This window comes from Saccoglossus kowalevskii, chromosome 2 (assembly GCF_978046115.1).
Source record: "Saccoglossus kowalevskii chromosome 2, keSacKowa6.1, whole genome shotgun sequence".
In the NCBI taxonomy this organism is placed as follows: domain Eukaryota; kingdom Metazoa; phylum Hemichordata; class Enteropneusta; family Harrimaniidae; genus Saccoglossus; species Saccoglossus kowalevskii.
This window is the reverse complement of record NC_140642.1, coordinates 33,793,417-33,800,507: the sequence shown is the minus strand read 5'-3', so window position 1 is coordinate 33,800,507 and position 7,091 is coordinate 33,793,417. Positions and strand designations below refer to the sequence as shown.

At 40.7% G+C, this 7,091-nt stretch overlaps 1 pseudogene across 1 annotated transcript; it reads left to right on the top strand.

Moving 5' to 3' along the window:
* The first annotated feature begins 2,531 nt into the window (after positions 1–2,531).
* Positions 2,532–6,620, top strand: LOC100369069 (galactosylgalactosylxylosylprotein 3-beta-glucuronosyltransferase 1-like; annotated as a pseudogene). Its single transcript, XR_014931021.1, has 4 exons — positions 2,532–2,544; positions 2,955–3,354; positions 4,028–4,321; positions 6,500–6,620. The product of XR_014931021.1 is annotated as a galactosylgalactosylxylosylprotein 3-beta-glucuronosyltransferase 1-like (transcript).
* Positions 6,621–7,091: the final 471 nt, after the last annotated feature.

Sequence of the window (7,091 nt, the reverse complement as noted above, 5' to 3'; positions counted from 1 at the left end):
TGGGACTTTTTCTGATTTACTAAAAAGCCCAACTGGTGAGGTAAATCCTGCATTAGCCTTACTTGTCTTGGTTAATAACCCCTTGTCTGGGTTGTGTAGTAACCAATCGTCTAGGTACGGATTGCTGTTTACCGACATTTGGTGAAGCAGCAGCACTACATGTGTCATAACTCCGGTGAACACATTGGGCGCTGTGCATAACTCGAAGGGCAACATCCGAAATTCTGGGCGATTTGAGATGGCAACTCGCCGGGTGCATCGGTATGTGCAGGTAGGCCCGCTTAAGTTTAGTGGGGCTAGCCAGTCGAAACAGTGGATGGAACCCTGAATGGCGTCTCCATGCGGAACCGATCGAGGAGCATATACTGATTCAGTCTGCCTAGGTACAGAACTGGACGTCAGCCACCTGTAGATTTGGTACTATAAACACATTTGGGTAGAAGCCTGGACCTAATGCCGGCTGATCTACCCTGTGTATGGCGCCCTTTGCCAGCAAATTGCTACTTCCTGTCTGATTGCTTTCGCCTTGTGGGAGTACCCTGACAGTGCCCAATAGGGGAGACACTGACATGGGAGATAGAGATTTCAGTGGTATCCTGTAACAGAATGTCACCACCTGGAAAGATCCAGGGAACGGTCACCCGCTGACACCAAACCGGACTACAGCGGTGCAATCTGTGTATGACAGGGATATGTGGCCATGGGTTCAGCAGTTGCGAGGGGTGGGTGCTCTCTTCTGTCATGAGGTGAGTTTCCCCCAAGGCCTGAAGTAGTCACTAAGTTGTGACCTGGCCACTCGCCAAACACATGCCTGTCCCCCCGGTTGCAGAGGTAAGCGTCAAACATGCTTCCCCACTGATGAGGTGGTCGACTGCCCAAGGAGGGTGAGAAGCCACCACCTGGACCTTTCCTCTCTGGGGGCGCGTCGCTACTCTTCCCTCCCATTGAAGGGTATGAGGGTTTGCCTCCTGGCTGACTCTGGCTAGTGGACGACGCCCTAGGGCGTTGTGTTTTCTGTGCTTGGGGTGCCCTCAGTTTACCCCTGGCAGGGCCAACTGACTAGCATATTAGATCTGAACCCGTTGGTTCATTGCACTGCCAGCATGTGTCTAAGACCACGTCTCGTTGCACAGTAGTAGCCACGGCCAAGAGAGCCAGCTGACACTAGGGGATGTCGCACATAGATGTGCGGTGGCCCACCAGTAAATGTGTCACCTGGTCTAGGAGGCTGGTGCATTCTGCCACCGTGGTCTCAGAGTCCTGGTTGCGCACAATAATGTGCTCAAGCCCGCCCAACACCGTTTGCGCACCCTGCGCCCCACTCTGCACTCGGCCGGACAGGGAGAGACGAGTTGACTGGGTTGCTTTGGATCAAAACGCCTGTGATAAGCGCTGAAGCAACCATGAGTGGTAGCCTTAGAATCAAGGCTGGGGTATTTACATCGTATCACTAGGATCGATGATACTCCGCATCACCCCAATGGCGTGGCTCACCGAGTCGTTATGAATGGAAGACTCTGAGAGTCCGCCCGAGGTTCCGGCTGTATCCAACACAAGCGAACTGTCTCCTTTCCACTTAAATATGTGAGAAAGAGAGCGTGTTCGACTGTGTGTCTCATGGCAGGGTCGGTTTTCTCTGGGGTCGGTAAGAAGGGAGTCAAAATCCACAGCGGAGACTGGACACAAGGGTTAATTTGTAATCGTTCAACCATTACCACGCGACGAACCCTGACTGGCTGAAAGTAGGGGGAGGTGCAACGAGTGCCCTGACCCAAAGCACTGCCCTAAAATCGAATGCTTGGCTGCCAGCATCCCCATTGGCATTCAGCGCGTGAGGCCCAAGAGGAGACCAGGTACAACTAGCCTGAACCTCGGCCTCACTCAAATCAGCGGGAGAGCCGCGACTGGGAACATGGGGGTTCGCCGGAAGAGACATGTTTGAATGCAAGCAATGCTTTCGTGTTTCTTCCTGCTTGCCCACCGAGGGGCCACAGTTGAGACAGCTCGCTCCAACTGCATCTGTTCTACCCGACAGTCCTTCGACCAAAGCCCTCATCTCAGAGGCAAACCCAGCGCCGTGCGAGGAAGAATCCACAAAGGGACACTCAATGAGCCCCATAGGAGGAAATACCTCCAGGGGCACAGCCTGAAACTGCCTGAAAACACAGACTGTGAGGATCCCCTCCGATCGGCAGGGGAGACCCAAAAAATATTGGTATCTCCATCATCGGGTCTTCCACTCGACGTCTCGGTACACGGTAGCCAAGTGTGAAGACTTTCCACTCATGCCAAACACGCAACTCACTTTAACCGATTTTTACTGGACGCGCGACCTTGCTTGACGGCAATTTTCAATCACCCAATTCATAATGTGCAGAATAGATGTTTTGTCACGTGTGTATCAATTTCTGGTGCTGTGTATTGAAACGTTAGCATGGTTGTGATGGTTGTGTAGATACTAAACTGAACTATTTCTGTCAGAAGGCAACCTAAATATTATTATGTTACATTATTTCTAGATTATTCATATAATGTACTTCACAGGTAAAGGATAGTGTAATCATCGTATTTCCAAAATTGAGACCAATTTGTATTTAAGGTGCACACTGAACATCTGTCAACTAAACACGGGGATGTTGCTTGAAATTCAATCATAGATAGTACTAGTATCGTACTAGTACAGGGTTTGCTGTAAAAACGTTGCATATACAATATGTGTACATACATATATAATAGCAGCAACAACAAACAATGCCATTCATTCATTGTCGTATGCAAACGACTAGTTCGAGGCAATCTCACACACATTATGTTAATGAGAGCGCCCTCCTATAGATCCTATAGATATAAACACCAACAACAAAAACATTTTTTCAATAATGTTTTATATAAAAATTATTACAATAAGATTTCGAGTAAACTTTATAAATTACTTTTTATGTTTTTCATTCCAGTTTTAAACAGCCTTGTATCAGCTGGTTTATGTACCAAATTGGCAACCATACCCCCTCACTTTGTTAGTGAGCTTCCATACATATACGTAATTACGCCTACTTACGCAAGATCGGTACAGAAAGCAGAACTCACACGTATTGCCAATACTTTTTCTCACATCAAAAACCTGTGGTAGAAGACTCTGATGAAAGAACTAATTTGACAACACATTTTCTATTTCATTGTGGTATAAATTATACACATTTGCATATTCGGTCGATAGAACATAAACGTCGAGGAGTTGAACAGAGAAATATTGGGTTAGCATGGTTACGACACAATCGCGAGCCTAATGTATCAAGAGGAGTTGTTTACTTTGCGGATGACGACAATACATACTCAATTGAGATATTTGAAGAGGTAATGAAGCGTGCACATGTTCGTTTTCATTCAGTCATTAGTAAAAATGAAATCGTAAGCAATATATCCACACACAGTATCTAATTATGTCAGTACATCGATGTACGGATTTTTTGATTTGTTTATAATGTTAATGAATTAATTAGTTCTATATACATCACATTATAATGTTATCACATTATATGTTAACATTTCAACACAAATTCAATGCTTTTGTACTACAATGTGCATATGCACTGTTATCTAGTCAGGGTGTGAGTCATCCTTGTACAATAATTATTACACCTTAAATTTTATCACAAAGCATATACACTTATTTCGAAAAGGATTTGTCAAAAACTGGTGTTTTTAAAATCAAGTGGCAATAGTCAGGGAGACAGGGATGATGTGTCAGCATTGTCATAAAGTTATTGACAGGTCATACTTGTTTACAACTCTGAAAAGACAATTGGAATCTACCAGGTGTGCTTGTGATATAAATGTCTTGCCTACGTGAAACAGGTGCTAGCAAGACTACAGGGGGGGGAATCAATCAAAAAACATTAATGCACAAAACACTCACTTGCTGCTCTTAAATTTAAGGCTTCTTTTGAGGGTCCACAAGTAGTGAATATGTTAAATGCTTTCAATACAGAATATTTTCAGTGACATCATATTTCAATATTGCTTTCAGATGAGATATACTAAAAAAGTATCCATATGGCCAGTCGGTCTTACTTTTGAGGCACGCTATGAAACTCCTATAATTGGTCCTGATAACAAGGTCAAATCTTGGCATGCCTGGCATTCCACTGAAAGAAAGTTTGCTACTGACATGGCGGGGTTTGCTATTAATCTGAACCTACTGTTGAATAACCCACATGTGTGGTTTGATAACACAACGCGAGATGGATTTTTAGAATCGTCTCTACTTTCGCAGTTGGTAGAACTGAATGATTTGGAACCAAAGGCTGACAACTGCACAAAGGTACCACGGAATGTTTATACATAATAATAAATACATGTTAATAGTCTGAATGTGTTCATTATTGAATATTCAAATACGTAATTCCTTACATTCAGGTGTTCTTCACTGCATGGTGAAAACATTTGTCCCCAAGGAAGTTCGTAACTGGGCTTTATTACCAATCACTTCAGCGTGGTACAAACAGTTTGTGTTCAGGGGTCGGTGATACCAAAGTGAAAAATGGTTGTACACATGGGGTAATTCCTGGGTCAGGCAAAAATACAATATGTAGTGTTTTTATGCACTCCGTGGTTATTTGTTTTTTGCTGAAAACATCTCTATTTTCTAATGACAGAGTCACGACAGTTTCACTCGGACTCGGAAATCTGCATTGTTGCTTGAATGTGAGCTAATTAAACACGTTGTCCAGACCAGCAGAAAAGTGTGTTACAGCCAATTTTAACAGCCCATCACGTGATTTTACTCAGAATATTTACGTGGATTGAGGCTATTTAAATTTACACAGGAATGATTGGGAGTTGAGTATGTGAGGGATTGTGTCAAAAGAGATGTGTTTACTGAAAAGTAATCTATCCTTCTTTTGCATCGATGACCATTTCTGTTTTAGTATTATAATACTGGTTTGCAAATGTTGAATTTGTATGCTGTGCAATGTTTTTTTTTCACCGAAACGCTTCTAATGGTTGAATCTCGGGTTTAACTCAAGAAAGTGTAATGTAGGCCTACTTCCCATATTTCATTTACCGTGGGTGTTGAAGGAGTGCACCACGTGTTTCGTTTGAATACAATAGTGAAATCAGTGATGTATTTTCTCAAAAAGGGATAAGGAAAGGGGTATTCGCCTATTTAATTTTTAGCAGGGGCGGTGAACTGTGTCATGGAGAGGGTTTTTACTAAACGTGCAATAAATAGTTTTCTCTTGGAAGCCCCGGCATTGCTGCAGTATTATACTGTTAAGTGATTAATGAAAGGCTTTCCTAATTTAATGAATTATTTTTATAATGGTGCTTCTGGTAGGAAATTGAAAATGTTATTTCCTGGTTTTATCTGTGGTAAGAACATAACTTTTGTCAAATTACGTAAGCACATGCACTGCTAATAGAGGGAATACTGTAACAAAATATTATCATTTCTTTAACATTACTATATATGTCAATCCTTTTAATTTTTTATCTATTTTAATTTTTTTAAATCAGGATTAGAATGATATATGCTCTAATGAGTTTTTAATCACTTGTTCATTACCATGCACATTGGGCTGTAATACCTTGATATATTTAACCTCATAAACTTGTTAATCCCTTTAAGTGGTATTGTCTTCCTATTTTTATCATTTCCCTATTCAAAAAATGAATTTTATACATTACTGTGTGCAGTATCTCACTCGAATTTACACAAGAAGATTTACTCAACCTTACGTTCAGTTTGAAGTCATATTTTAAATAATATTTTGTCAGTTACAAACACTTTGTAAACTATTTTTCTACTTGCAAACGAAATGTGACATTTAAAACTTTTAGTTTCTTCATTAATTAATTGTATGTGTATATGTGACTACGTATGTAAACTAATATTTCTCATTTTGATACTCAAATATACCTCTTGACCCTGAAACGGCCCTTCTAGTACTGCGGGATACATCACTTTCACTGAAACATTTTTCCGCTAAAATAAATTCCGGTGAAAATGACATTTCCCTTATATTCTATTTTGAGACTTGACAGCGCGCAGTGAAAATTAGGTATGAGTATGTGTGTGCATGTGTTAGTATCGTGGCATAAATAATTGGGTAAAAACAGAAAGTAGTGCGTACCACATAGCAAAATAGTGGTGTGTGCACATGTATTGGGCGAGATTTAGTCAGACCCATTATTTTCAGACGTGAACCAACATATCTTGTTATGTCATGCTTTCACACAACCCTTTTAAAATGGTCGTAATCTTTCAAGAAAATCGATCAAGGCATGTGTGAGAAACGGCTGGGAACACGTTGAAATATTGCCCTTTCATGTCGCCAGTCGACCATTTGCCTTCGACTCTGTCTCGATTGTGTCATGTCTTAATAACCACTGAAACGAAATTTAGTATTTCGGGGACTGCGTGTAAAGAAATATGTTAATTAAATGTTACATTGCATATACATTCAATGTGATGATTGTGTTTTTCTCCTATTTCCAGGTACTGGTTTGGCACACAAAAACTATCACCCCAGTTTTTAGTGAAGACAAGACATGGAATTTAGAGATTTAATTTGTCATAAGATTAATTGGAGTAAACAATGTCATGAAATGAAATGGTACATCTGTTTCAAGTCTTCCTTATTATAGTGTTCTCATGTCAGTTTCTTTTGATAACTTGAAGAAAGGAATGGAAATGTGATTCAATACTACACATACCAAGTAATACAAATAATGCACCCACTGATAGCGGCCGCTGCGCACATTTTAGTCGACATCTTTTGGAAATATAGAGTAGACAATATACATTTTCACAAACACATTTGTAAACATGATTTTTAATAGTAAAATAACCTTCTTGCTTACTTTGTATATTTGCTATCAAACAACCCTAGCAGTCAGTGGTGCACTATATGCTGAATACCGTTTTAGTTTATTGACAACATTTTTGTACTATATAGTTATTATGTTTATTCACTGTATGAAAAACCATAATTTGGTGAGAATGATACAGGTATTGATTTCCGTGAATTGACGGAGATTATCATCAATTACTTTCTCTACAATGGTTTATGTTTCATCTTTTGTGATGA